General features: G+C 46.2%; 1 protein-coding gene across 2 annotated transcripts in view; it reads left to right on the top strand.

Moving 5' to 3' along the window:
* Window positions 1–6,701: 6,701 nt before the first annotated feature.
* LOC119446131 (beta-1,4-N-acetylgalactosaminyltransferase bre-4) overlaps window positions 6,702–15,062 on the top strand; it is a 57,201-nt gene continuing 48,840 nt past the window's right edge. Inside the window, exons 1-2 of one of the 2 annotated variants that reach the window (XM_049663934.1) lie at window positions 6,702–7,304; window positions 11,319–11,429. The gene's annotated coding sequence lies outside the window, so the exon portion shown is untranslated. Of the gene's footprint in view, window positions 7,305–8,623; window positions 8,908–11,318; window positions 11,430–15,062 lie in introns of those variants that run through there. The other variant, XM_049663935.1, reaches the window with a different exon arrangement.

Consider the following 15,062-nt stretch of genomic DNA (forward strand, 5'->3'; position numbering starts at 1 on the left):
AGACAGTAGATGGCACTGCGGCAGTGATCGCATCATGTCGTGGACGGCGTGGCGTCACCTTCGAGCAAGAGTACAAGGAAAGAAAAGGAGTATTGAGGTTGACGGGTCGAACCACTTGTTCTAGGTGGTGTTGGTAGAACGCATTCGCAGTTGGCGTATGCGACGTGTGTTACAAATCAGCTGTTTTTCCAAACCAATTTAATTCTTTGTGTGCGAATAGGTGCACAATAATATGAAAGTGCGGTCCTAAAGTCGGAGCGACACATGAACGTCTGCACGCAGCACGGCGCCTTAGTATTTTACGCACGTTTTTCTTCAAGTCTGCGGTCTCCACGCAATGTGCATGTCCATAAAAACTGTGCTTCATGGCCCTACATGCATTGTCTACTTGCATATTGCGAACAATTCGCCACATTATTATTCCGTGCTACGCTGAGCGCCTCGTTTTGGCACTGTGTATAAAAGAAATTGGGAGAACACTGTGTTTGAGCGCTATTTGGCGTTGCATAGCCTGCTTCCATTATAATATGTCCAACAATGCGTATAGCTGCCATCTGCTCATATGGACAGCTCTAGCGTAAGAACTTTCTTGTGAGGACGAGCCTAACTCTTTTTAGAATTATTATCTGTCTTCACTGATTGGGAGCTTGTCGTGAGAAAACACAACATGCCGCCAAACACTAAAGCCTTGACAGGCAGTTGCTAAAGTTCACCGAAATGGACACTATATTTCATTCGAGCGACAGTCAGAGATCTCCATGCAGGTAGCTTATGTAAAGGAGCAAATTGTCACTACTGAGGCTTACTGGACTTCAATCCTGCGCGATGCGGGGTTATATTAATTTTTAAAGCATTTTTTCCCTATGCCTCGAAGTAGCCTACTTCGAAATAAAAAAAAGAAAAAAAATGACGGACGCCAGAATTTTTATGCATAGAAGCGACAGTAAGAGATGGAACTCTCGTCACTGTTCCTTATTTTTTTTTCGCGTCACTTTGCTTGTTTCGGCAAATGGCTTTTTCGTGGGCTATCTCATTTTTTGCAACTGCGCTAAAAATACACTACGGCAAGTCTGTTCCATCATATCACTGCACTTACTTATACGAGAGTGTGGTGTGCAGCTAAACACCGGCCAATGAAAGACTCATGAACGCAGGCCGTCAGTTCACCGCCAAAGCAATCGTTTCACATCCGCCCCGCTACGTTTTCAGCCATACGACATCATAAATCACAAGCTTCTGGCTTGTTTACGATGCGAGTGCAAAATGAAGGTCAAACCTACCCGCGTGTCGACAGGAATATGTGCACAGGATTGAAAAAAAAAAAAGCTTTTATGTAGGACGTAAGTTGCATTAATAGCGTTGTGCCTCGAATAGGCGACTGTTGGCCATATGGCACTGAGCTGTTAAGAGCTCGGTATTCGTGCATTCCTGTAACATCACGATACCTTGTCCCATTACGTGTTCTTCCAACATCGCGCTGGAAGCCTTAGAAACCAAAATAAAATTCAGATGAACGCAATTCACAACAGGTCACGAATTTATGTGGGATCGAGGCAAGAACCATTTGGCTCTGAAGCGGATGCTTTGTCATGCATCTGGAATGGTATTTTCCTCGCGGTAAAGAAAAGTTGGGTTATGGGCTTACCCTCCGAGTTCACAAAATAGTTTTAAGGGGTCACATTGAATACAGCTTCTGAGAGCGTGAAATTATTTCTTCAGTGGTTGGAATTACGGCTTATCACTTCTCTCTCTTTCTCATATTCCTTGTCCGCTGCAATAAACCCATACAGAGCCGCCTTTTCCATACTCGTATATAATGATGTATAACACAGTATTATTTCATACACACCACATTTACCCTAGTTACGAATACAAAGAACAGGGTTCTGGAAAGGGTCGGGCAAGCGCAGTCGTTTACAAATGCTTCAATTGAAATTCAATACGCTGCATCAGGAAACATAAAATACATATTTACGATGATACGATGTCAACAGCAATGTCTCCAGCATACGCTCCGTGAAGAAAAAAATCAGGCAAGTTTGCACTCGGTCGCGCAAAGCTTAGGCACAGCGAAGCTTACTGGCTGCTACTGCTAGGTATGAACTTGGTTGCTGCTAGGTCTTAACTTGGTTTAACTTAACTACGCATGTAGGAAGGTATTCTCGAGCGATCATTTTCGGAGGCACCTTCCCTTTCGCGAAATTTCGCGTGGCTAGCGCTGGACGCGTCGGTTCCTACGAGCGACAGCGTTCCTAGCATGCCACAAACGCAGGCAGGCTAACCAAGGTTGGCACAGTGCCAAAAACGCTGCTGCTTGTCGACGCCGAACGCGCTGGAGGCTAGCCGCTCGATATCAATCGGCCAGCTTCGCGGTGTCTTGAGCTTTGCGCGGCCTATAGAGCAAGCTTTCGCCTTTTTTTTTCTGTTGGCTCAGCGTGCTGCGGAGAGAAGAGAGGCAGGGGTCGGGAAGACAGAGAGCTGGCGAGGGGGAGACCGCGTGCACATGGGTCTCTTACTCCTCCTCTTCCGGGCTGCCATGGCTTCCACGGCTACGCATCACAAATTACGGCTGGCTTAAACAGCTTCGCTGTTAAATGTCACATGCCTGAGCGTGCTTTGCGTCACATATCATGTCAAGACTTCCTAAAACATTTTGCAAACAGGTGACGAAACAGCAGCTGAAAAGGAACGTTACGATATCCTCCAAAGCCGGAGAAATGTTCATTTGATCTTTCGAACACTGCCATAAATATTCGCGAACGAGGAATAAGTTTCCACATGTTTTGCAACATACACGAAGTCTAACATCCTAGAGAACGAGAGTCTATATTTGGAAAGCGATTCCGCATGTGCCAAGGACAAAAACAAAATAGTTTTCGATTTAATTGCTATGAACATCAACAGAATTGTATCAGGTATGGGGGAACACCCACAATAACTTTGAGAATGCGCAGGGCGCATTCACATTATCGGTGTCACGCCTGTATAGTACTTCGCTCACACCGGTTAGCTAAAACGAATACGAGAATACACCGAAAGATACCGAGAATGGAAACATAAATACTAAAACTATCGTCTTCATGTTAGTTTAACGCTGGCATGTCAACGCCGCACCTAAGTGGACGAATGACAGCTCCTCCTGAGCGCACGCCAACGTAGTGACGGCACGCCATACTGCAGCGTCGCAATCGATGGAACACCGCGGCCGATCCACCAGTGCATGGTCTGGCCACGAGCGCGCGACATCCCCGCGGATGGATCGCACAAAAGAACGAGTCAATGTAGCTGAATCTTACTCCGCCGGATGGTTTACGAACGGAACGGACATAGCAAGAAATAAAAAATTGCTGGCTCTCCCGCAATCCAGAGTTATGCAAGCATGAAATGGCTATCGGCAAATCACATTGGTTGGAGATGATACTAGCCACAATCTTAAAATGGGTGTAGTGCACGTTCACAATGGCACACCCTTCCACGCCACACCACACCGCAGCACGCGCCATACTGTGCATTGGTTCACGCGTACGCGTACTGTACGCAGCACGCGTACTGTGCATAGACGCTGCCCAGCTAGAAGAAGGAAACCGGCTGAAGGTGGCATGACAGGCAGCGAAAGACGCCAGGGAGACCGAACGCACAGCCCAGCTAGAAGAAGAAAAGCGCCTGAAGGAGGCGCCATAGGGAGCCTACAAAAGCGCTTGAATGTAGGCTCCCTAAGGCGCCATGCAGCGTGGCGCCATCTTTCGAGGCGATGCAAAACCCGCGCTGCGGAACTTACGAAGCGCTGGCGTTCAAAAGAGCCCAGGCAACCTTGTCTCAGCGCCAAATGATGACAATCAAGTGTATGGTGCCCTGTATCTACCTTTTGAACGTCGCGTTCGGGAATGACAAATAAAATTTAAGCGTACTAGAAGTTACAGCTTGAGTGACATCGTGAACAAGCATTAGGAAGAACTCAGAAGCAATATTTTTTGTAACTTGTTGGGCAGTAACTAGCGCATGTAATGCGGTCCTGTACAAAGGGTTGGGGGCCAGAGACCGCACTTTCTTAACAGTTGACTGGCTATACAAATGATCTCGTTTTGTTTTCGTAACGATGCCCGGATAACGGCTCTGGTTTTCGCCTCAAGGTCACTTGAAGGTCGCCGACAGGGGGACCTAAAAGCATTTCATGCTTAAGAGAGAGAGAGAGAGAGAGCAGGATGAGAGTATAGCATGCGCCCATTCATCACGCCTCAGGTGATACATTTAAATATATTTTTAAATGACCTGTTTCTCTTCGGACAAGGACGCTCTTGCGTGATCATGGTGCGAGGCGTTTACCTATTAAGGCCCGCCGCTGGTTTACCTGCTTCGAACACCAGCACGTCTGCCCTATTCCTTGCGTGTGAACAGAGGCAATACGCACGCGAAACTGAATCGACGGAGATGTGGCGACTTGGTGCAATAGGCATCACCAACACCAAGAGGACGCCAACGACGCTTGCGAACTCACCAAGGGAGTCGCGCAGCTTTACCTCTCCTCCGTTGCTGACTCAACTTCTATCGACACTCACATAGTCGCAGCAGAAGCCGGCCTCCTACCGCCTAAACCAAAACGTCGACGACCCCAGTCAGCCTCGTTCCAGCGTGGGCTCGAAATTTAAGTCGAGCCTGTACACCTACTACAGTGACAAGCGACATCTGAACGAGTCGCCAACGTGGTACACCAAGGTGGACCACTCGTTCAGAGCTCTAGAGAACAACTACAGACCCGTGATGAAATCAACCGTCCTCGGAAACAGCGTCTTCATTAAGCAGGAGAGTAGGCTCAACGAAAACCACCGAGGGACGAGTGACTTCTCTGTCAGAAGTCAATTTACCCCGGGCTTTAGAAAGCTAAATCTTTCCTGCGCCCGGGGTGAAGAAAAAGAAATAAATTCACACAAACTCGGCAGCCCCGAGTCAATGACTGCGCTAAGCGACTGCCCTGCAATATACCATGCACTTTACATGACCTATAGAGACGCAAGTAATACTCCAGAAGGAAGGTTTACGTAGGAGTATTAATAATAGGCAATATTATTATGTCATATCTATATACTGGACACTGGACTGGACGAGCGGCTCTAGCAGCTGGGGCCGCCGTGCAACTTATATTACACGCCATCACTGTTTCCCTTCTCATCGTCATTCATCCTTATACTTTCACTTTCCTTATCTCTTATCAACTGAAGATTACAGCAGGCCGTAGGCCAACAGCTCAGGCCGACTTTTCCCCTTTTCCTATAATCAAAATCACTATATCTAAATTTATCAACATACCAATGCAGTAACACACTTGAAGAGGTGCAGGAATGGTTGAATAAGCGTGTCTGCCGAAGTAGTAGTATAGCGATACTGCTTTGGGCTGTTCTGTAATACACGTGAAAATGAATTTTAATGTGCTCACCTAGTTAAGCCAATGTATCGATGTTCGGATAAAAATTTGCCGTTCTAAGCGTGCATGACACGCTTGTAATGGTTGGAATGAATAACGATGTGATTTGCTACACTGCTTGCTTGGCCCAACTGGACTGATAACACTAAACAGAACTAACAATTATTTTTTTTTTATTGCGCCAGCGATTGGCTTGGCTGTTTGTTCTCTGTGGTTATCGTTACAAGCTTGCGGCTGGCGCTAAAGAATGTGTGCGCTTGCGACAGTTCACGATGATTCAGAAGAGAGTATGCGCGGCAACGTTATTTTTATTATTTTTTAAAGATGACTTACAGTCATGGACGCAGCTATACGCTAAGAAACAGTGGGCTGCGCAACGGGGACGAAGCGGAGCTACAAGCGACAAATGGTGAATAAAATTTCACTCTACTACGGAAAACTCTACTATTCTGCTACTATTCTGTTATCAGCACTCGATCAATTGAGTCGACACAACAAAGACTCCTTCACACTTACAAACCACGCGCACCAGTATGTGGAGCAGTCCGAATCACCACAGACTCGTTCGGATGAAGCGTCCACAAACGATTAGGAGGTTGGTCGTGCAAACAAAACATTTCTGTTCACCAGCAAGAGGCGGAATGGCCCGTAAAGGAGACATCGCACACAAGCCGCCTTTTCGTAAACCAAAACTAGACCCTTCGATCGTTGTCGGTCGTCAATGACGTTATTACGTCCGGGCACGCTAGTATTCACTGCGTGGCAAGCGATAGCAGCGCCCACTTGTCCAGGAAAAAAAAAGAAAAACATAGTTCACACCCATTTAATGTCCACAAAAACTTGCTGATCGCTGACCAAGACAGCATGCGCAGCCACGCAACGGCTGGACTTCAAGCATGCATGTGTGGACTTTTAATGACACATGAGTGTGTCCCCGAAATAAAGGATTAGGTTTGATCAGGTACTCCACCTGTCAGCCGGTGGTGCAAAAATCATTGATGTGGATCGTCATTTTTGCGAGTCACGGAATTGTGCACGATGAATCCGCACCTGGAGGTTAAACTGGCAGGGGAGCTTTCTATGGAGGTCTTTAAGTGCTTGAAAGATGGTGTGGGCTGCGTCACATACAGCTGGTTTAGCTGGCTAAACATACATGTCGATTGTTCATACGTGTACTGTCTCTAGCTATGCTATAGAGACGACTCGCACTGCCACCCTCCTCTCTCGCAGCCTCCACAGGGGCGGAGGGCGGCGGGAGAAGACGCGGGCTATCCTTTTCTAGCGCTCCGCTCCAGCATGAGAACAATCAGACGCCCCAAAGCACTCACAAGACAGCTCGTGCTATAAGTAACGCTGTATAGTAGTGCTATATTAGTTGGTGTCCAGCGACTAAAGCGCCTCGCAACTCAGTTGCACGATAGCGTGCGTCTTTTGCATCGGTGCCTTCGTGTTGGCGGTGAACATCCGACCTCCAGCGGTCACTAACAACCGACAAGCAACCACCGACCTACCACTTCCAACCACGAAAAGGGGCGAAAGAGCCAATGAAAGCTATTCGCTATAACAAATCCTGCTCAAACGCAGTTGTTGGCACTTCAGCACCTATTCTTTAGGCGTAGTCAGTATTGTAGCAGTAGTGCTTTAAAGGTCACACTTAACAGACGATACATGGAATTTTTGTGCACAGCTGCGACAGCGGAGAGACTTCAGCAGCGGCCGATGACGTTCATCAAAGAAATTCTTCTGTGCGTTAAACACACTTGCATTCGCGCGTACGTTGCTCATGAGGTTGCTAAACTTCCTGCAGCGAGTGGCAAGCGAATGCTTCGTTTGTTTCGCGAGTGAAATGCCGCATTTGACTCCCCGACGGCTCCAAGAAATTCTGGTAAGCTTCCTTGAAGCCATCAAGCTGAGTAGTTTCGTCGGATTTAAAGCATTTTAGAAGCCATACTCTGAGACGCATGCGTATACGGCTTAGCCAAAACCCGCCGAGGTGAAAGACGTGTACGTCGTCCCTTATATTATGAGCTAATTAAGCGGCATTTTGGTCCTTCCTGTGTTCACTTTTTACAATTAGCTCTACTTGATGTTTTATTTCTTTGCTTTTTTGTAGTTCTTGTGTTCAATATAGCTCTAGCGCTTCCTCTTCTGTGTGATGTTCATGTTTTCGGGAAGTAATAATAATCATAAAAAAAGTTGGCGTAGCTTACACTGGAGGCGCAATGCTAAAGAGACAGCGGAGCTGATCGGCACCTAGCTAGTCCTGGCTTTTGGGCCATAGGCTAAGCACTACCAAGTCATCTCCAGCATTTTCCGGAATTTATTGATAATTAATCGATTATCGATTAGCTATTGATAGGCTATCGATTTTCTATCGCAAGGTATTCACCACGTATTTGGGATAGGCTAAGCACTGCTAAGTCATTCTCAGCATTTCCCAAAATTTATTGATTATTTATCGATTAACGATTAGCTATTGATTGACTATCCATTGGCTATCGCAAGGTATTGGACACGCATTTGGGCTAGGTTAAGCACTACCAAGTCATCCCCAGCATTTTTCGGAATTTATAGATTATTGATCGATAATTGATTAGCTGCTGATTGGCTATCGATTGGCTATCGATGACTGACTAAGCTTAAGTAGTCCCAACCATGCTATTTATCTGGACTTTGCCAGGCTCAGCAAAGGGGTATGTGCCATTGCGCTTGGACCCTTTCTGCACTGCCACCAGGATGGGCCCGCATTTCCTGTTGACGACAGACAGATTACGCTCGGCATAAACAGCTCCGCTGTGAAAAATCCGCCTCCATCCCACCCTGCGAGAGTGGATGTACAGCGAACCTGTTGCCGACGTTAGACAAGCCTCACCGCCACCAGCGACGTACGCCAAGCGTGCACGCGCGTGTGCGTCGAGGTGCAGCATGCATGCTCATTCTTTTAGGCCCTCCGCCAAGCGCAATTGCCTTATTGAACTAAGTAAATTTGTCAAGGTAAATTACGCCAGAGAATTCGTAAAGTCCGACTTACACACAAGCTGCACACAGGATAGCGCGTCAGACTGTAGCTCGAATATACGAGACAACACATTTCTGTTACGCGGAAACTCGAAGACGATGCCCGTTTCCACCTGCATGCCGTTTGAGGTCTGTCCGAGGGGCTGTGGCCGCTAGGTGGAGGTACGGTTTTCGGAAAGTGTTTGCCAGAATGTCAATTACCGTCGAAGCACACACTGTGCGACAGGTGCAACAGGCAGAGCGCCCACGCATCAAGGACAGCTGTGCGCACACGTAAGTCACGAGCGCGCGCACATGTGCGGAAGAGCAGTATACACATCGTCATTCTCCAAGGCCCTCCGCCAAGCACGTTATTTAACTAATTGAATTCGCTTTTTAGTTAATTATTAGTTATTACCTATTTGAACGTCAGAAAGTTCGCAAAGTGCGACTTACGCACAAGCTGCAGAAATGATAGCCTCGGATGTGTGGTGTGAATTTGCATTGGATTTTGTTTGCTATAAGCTGTCCTCTTTCATACTTGTCGGTCCGAGAAGGCCCAAACCGACGCGGAAGAAGGGCTCAGGTGGAACGTCGATGGGTTGAAGATATCCAGCAGGAAGCGTAGAGGGTTTTGGTCGGCGATGACAGAGCTCACACGTGCTGACATAACGCCGCACTGAGCTGACTAGGTCAGGCCGATAGAAGCGACGGCACACGTGGTCATGTGTGCAAGTAATACCAAGGTGGCCAGTGGTTGGGGCGTCGTGGAGCTCACGAAGAACTGTGGAGCGCAGGCGTGATGGTATAACTAGGAGAAGGTCAGGACCGTCAGGGTACACGTTAGCCGATATAATGTACTATTCTGCAGGGTGAACATGCGCACAGAGGCGTCGCTGAGAGAGGATTCCAGGTGCTCGATTATTTCTCCTAACTAGGCATCTTGACGCTGTTCGCCGGCGATGTTAAGCAACTGGCTTACGGAAAAAACGTAATCGAGGGAATCAGTGCGCGAACAGTCACAGTTGGTCTCAGGGTAGCAGGACAAACAATCTCATCTTTGTGCAGGCTATCGTCTTGTATACGACCATGTAGGTATACTCTTGCAGGCGCAGTGCCCATCGTGCGTGCCTGCCTGTAGAGAGAGAGAGAGAGAGAGAGAGAGAAACATTTATTTAGACCATCGAGAACGTTGATCATGAGGACGAGTGGGTGGTGTCCTCATTCCAGGACTCCACTGGGCATGGCTGCTCGACGTACTTGCTGGACGAGAGCTTCTTGTTCCGCCAGGGTATCGCCGGTCAGCTGTACCTCCCACCGCTCAAATGACGTGTTAGGTGTCTTTAAATGTTCAGGTTTGCCCCCGCACCCCCACGAGAAGTGAAAGAGTGTAGGGCGTGCGTCGCCGCACCAGGGGCAGATGCCGCGATATGTCTGTGGGTATATTTTGCTGTACCTGTGTAGGTTTGGGAATGTGTTATTCAAGCAGGCGAGCCAACATAGGGCATGGTGGTCGGAAACTATAGTGAACGGTCGGACGAATCGATAAGGGCGAAATTTACATAAGCCCACACAAGAGCGAGGCACTGACGTTCGCTAATTGAGTAATTTCGCTCTGATGCGGAGACGCTGCTGCAACTGCTGCGTCCCAAAATCACAAGACAAGACACCAATTACCGGCCTGTAGCCTGCATATCGTGACGCGGACCTTACATTTGGCGTGGATGACGACACACATCACTTTCGGCACCGCGCTGATTAGTTGAGCAGCTTTGCGACCACGGTCGCGCGACTGAAAAATTGAGCAGTGAGCGACTGACCCAAAATGGTCGCTTTTCGAGAAAAAGTTGTCGCAGTTTCACCTGAAAGGCGAAGCATCAATTGCGATAGCAAATTTGTAGAGCGCTATACGGAGTAATGATAGTAGCTTTATCAGCTGTGTAAACTTGGACATGCAGCAGCACCGGCAACACGCACAACTGTTGTCGACGCCGTCGGCGTTTTGCCCGCGTTCGCACAAAATGCGTGCGGCGTTGGTGACTGTTGCCGGAGCCTCTGATATAAATAGGCACTTGGTGCCGCAGCTAAACGTCGCCTCCCTTCCCTCCCCCTCCCCCCCACGGCCTTTCGTGCGTCAGAAGAAGGCGCGTTTGCTCTACATATATGGTGATTGTAAAGGAGGAAAGAGACGCCTACTTCTGCAGCCCTTAAGGGAGCACGGCACAGAACGCGCATTTGTTCTCCGCCATGCGTTCACTCCCCGTGAAAGCGCGCGTCCCTCGCGCCCTTTCACTCGCACATACAGCGTTCGGCGGCGCGCGGCGACGATTTCATCTCCATTGACGTCATATGGAACCTCACGGCGACGCCGACGGCGACGGCGACGGCAACGGCGACGGCGACGCCGACGGCATAAATCTGCTTTAGAGTGTCCATATAATTGCTATCGCAATAAAAGCGACCATTTGCGACCATTTGCGACTGGTCGCTTTGCGACCAACTTGGTCGCGCGACCACTGTCAGTCGCCGGTGTGAATGAGCCTTAATTCTGCAGCCCTTCAGGGAGCACGGCGCAGAACGCGCGTTTGCTCTCCGACGTCCGTTCGCTCCCCGTGAAAGTGTGCGTCCCTCGCGCCCTTTCACTCGCACATACAGCGTCCGGAACGCGGCGACGATTTCATCGCCGTTGACATCACATGGAATCTCACGGCGACGGCGACGGTGACGACGACGGCGACGGCAGAAGTCTGCTTTAGAGTGTCCATATAATTGCTATCGCAATAAAACGGACGGGTATAAATTGGCATTTGTACTTGACATTAACAAGGAATGCGATGATAGCGCTTCCAGGCAAGTTCATTTTTTCTTATGACGTCAATCTCCTCTTTCTTAATGGTTTCAGATTCATTCTTTGCAGCGTTTTTGAAAAGGCAGCTGCTGTTGCTTCTGACAAAAGACCCCGTACTGAGATTTCCACGTGCCCAAATCACTTGCTGCTCTGGGTACTGTGCAGGTCAGTATAGAATTCTTCTGCTGCTCTTACTATATCATCGAAATTGCTGAGGGGATTACCGTGCGTATATTTAGTACATACATCTTGCCATGTCCTATGCCAAGTTTTCTTTTGGCTGATTTCATGCTGAGGCCATTTTTTACAGCTTTTTCAACCATTCCCACGTTATAATTCCGGAAAGCTCTTACTTTGTTGTTGTTATTAGTTTTGACAGTTCAGCGAATTCTATCTGATCTTTTGAATCATTTTCATCCTTAGTCGCTTCTTTATTAGGTCATTTGTTACAGTATCATTGCGTTCTACCGGTGCTAGCATATGGGGCAAAAACTTGGAGGTTACTAAAGAAGCTCGAAAACAAGTTAAGCAGGGCACAAACAGCGATGGAACGATAGAGCGATGAAAAATGTTAGGAGTGACGTCAAGTGACAGGAATAGAGCCCTGCGGATCACAGAGCAAAAGGGGTAAGCTGGTATTCTAATTGAAGTAGAGTTCCAAGTCGGGCTAGTTGGTTGACATGCATGGTTTATTTTAATTGCGCTAACCCACACGGACAAGGACGAGGCAAACAGGACGTGCGCAGACTCGCAACTGAATGTTTAATGGGTGAAAATGGCATATATACATAAGAAAAATGAACACATCTGATTGGCGATCCAACCATGGATTTGTTGACGTCACAAAGTAGCATCTAAAAACCCCATCTCGCAATCAGCTGTGACACCGAAGGTTCGCTTACACACCCACGTAAAGTTTTTATCTTAAATTCCTCAAACAGCTCCCTAGTACTACGGTCCCTATGACGGTACAAAATTCTAGTTTGTTTAAGAAGTGGGAGGCAAGTTTCGTTGTTTAGTTTTTTACAGTCATTACAATACTTAACCACGTGGGGAATAACCATCTGAAGTGCTATTTTTTATGTTCTTTCAGCCGAACATTAATACACCTAGCCGTCTGACCGATGTATACACACCCACAAGAAAAAGAAAATTCATACACTACTGCGCAGGTGCAGGGGACAATGGTTGACCCTTGCTTATGCTCCATCTTGCAGACAAAAGGGCTGTGGTTAGATGCCCTGTCAATCACATTCATTACTCTAGCACACAAACGTGACATTTTCTGAGCGGCTGAGAATACTACGCTGACCCCATACCGCTGCGCTACATTCTTCAAATTGTGTGCAACTTTGTGCTGGTACGGAATCACAGCAAACGCTCTCTTTTCTTTATTAGTGCGGGGTGTGTGCACACCACTACTTTAACTTTCCTTACTAGTTTATCACATGTTGCTCCAATTACAGATTTCGGGTATCCAGCATTCGTCAGCCTAATCACTTGGAAACTAACACTTTCCGTTACTACGTGGGGGCATGACTTCTGTAGTGCTGCATCTATGCACCTTTTTCTTGTGGGTGTGTATACATTGGTCAGACGGCTAGGTGTATTAATGTTCGGCTGAAAGAACATAAAGACATAGCACTTTACATGGTTATTCCCACGTGGCTAAGCATTGTAATGACTGTAAAAAACTGAACAAGGAAACTTGCCTCCCACTTCTTAAACAAACTAGAATTTTGTACCGTCATAGGGACCGCAGTACTAGGGAGCTGTTTGAGGCATTTAAGATAAAAACTACACGTGGGCGTGCAAGTGAACCTTCGGTGTCACTAGCTGATTGCGAGATGGGGTTTTTAGATGCTACTGTGTGACGTCAACAAATCCGTGGTTGGATCGCCAATCAGATGTATTCATTTTTCCTCGGTATATATGCCATTTTCACCCATTAAACATTCATTTGTGAGTCTGCGCACATCTTGCCTGCCTCGTCCTTGTCCGTGTGGGTTAGCGCAGTTAAAATAAACCATGGTATTCTAATTGACATTAAGAGAAAAAAATGAAGCTGGGCAGGCAATGTAATGCGTATACAAGGTATGATGCGTAAGGTAATGCGTAAGGTATGAGGAGGGGGCTTGGAAATGCCACGCCGGACATAAAACTTCTAGCATACAAGACATTTATTAGACCATCGTTAGAATTCGCAGCAGTAGTATGGGATCCATTTACTGCGTTCAACATAAAAAAACTAGAAAGGGTTCAAAGAAAATCTATCCGATATGTATTTAATAGTTATAGCTGGCAGATGTCACCCTCACTCCTCTTGCAAAGGACGGAGCTTGAACAACTATAAAAAAGAAGAAATACGGAAAGGTTGAAATTCTTTTATTTGGTTTTTCATGGAAAGATTGGACTTGACAAGATATATATATAAAACCCGCATATGAAAGTACAGTGCGCTTTTGTCACTCTAAGAAAGGCCATAGATTTTATAAATCGCACTGATACGTTCAAAAATTCTTTTTTTCCAAGAACAACCCGTGAATGGAATTGTTTACCAGCTGACGTTGTAGGATGTGAAACAGTTCATTTATTTATAAATGCACTGAGGAACTGATCCTGATTTTTGTTCCTGTAGTAAAAATTGTATAATGATGCATTTCATTGTAGAAAATGCAAGGTTTTTCTCTGTGTGCAGTTACTCTTAAATTTTTTTTCGCTATGTCTTTGTGTTGTTTTATGTTGCAACTTTTTGTCATCAAAAATTATGTATGCCCACTCCTGCTTAAGGCCTGGTACCCAGGCTAGCAGTATGGAATAAATGAATAAATAAATAACCGGTGGACCATTAGAGTTACAGAAGGGACGCCAAGGGAAGAGAAGCGCAGTCGAGGACGGCAGAAAACTAGGTGGGGTGATGAAATTAGGACAGTTGCAGGCGCAAGTTGGAATCAGCTAGCGCAATTGAGACAGGGGTAATTGGAGATCGCAAAAACGATATTCGCTTTCGTCCTGCAGTGAACATAAAAATAGGCTGATGATGATGAAATCACTTGCTACTATGCGCATACGTCATAAATCAATCAATCAATCAATCAATCAATCAATCAATATTTACTTTAACGACAAAATCAAATACAGGGTGGGTGTAAGTACACATTCGGAGGTCCCGAAGTAACAACTGTCAGGGGAACCTCCTAACAAGACATGAAAAGGGGGTTAGTAGGATCGTGGCAAACAGTGAGTCATGTCATATGTATATATATATATATATATATATATATATATATATATATATATATATACAATTTCTATATCATCAGAAATGAACGGTAAGAGAGAAAAAATATTTTAAAGACATCACAAGTATAATCACACAATTAAAAAGACAGAAAAAATTGCATAAATCATTAAAGATAACTCGCAGAAATTCAAACGAGGACAAATGGCACGTAAAACTAACAACGAGAAGTATCAATTTATAGGCAAAATTCAGGGACTCGGTAATTTGAACAGTACATTGCATAATAGTAAATCAGAACAACATGTAATTATTTCTATGTTCGTTAAATTATACTATGTGTCAGATAAAGTGTTCATGAAATGCTCCTTCGTTCTACGCTTGAATGATAATAATGTAGATGACTTCATATCAGATGGTATTGAATTCCAAACAGAAATGCCTAAAAACGCGACGGTAAATTTCCCATAATTAGTTCTTGCTTTTGGAAGAAGATTTAGTTGTGCTGAAAATCTTGTGTTGTTATAATTTATTAGGCTAGAGCGAGTAAAACCTGG

Source organism: Dermacentor silvarum, chromosome 3, assembly GCF_013339745.2.
Source record: "Dermacentor silvarum isolate Dsil-2018 chromosome 3, BIME_Dsil_1.4, whole genome shotgun sequence".
NCBI classification, from domain to species: domain Eukaryota; kingdom Metazoa; phylum Arthropoda; class Arachnida; order Ixodida; family Ixodidae; genus Dermacentor; species Dermacentor silvarum.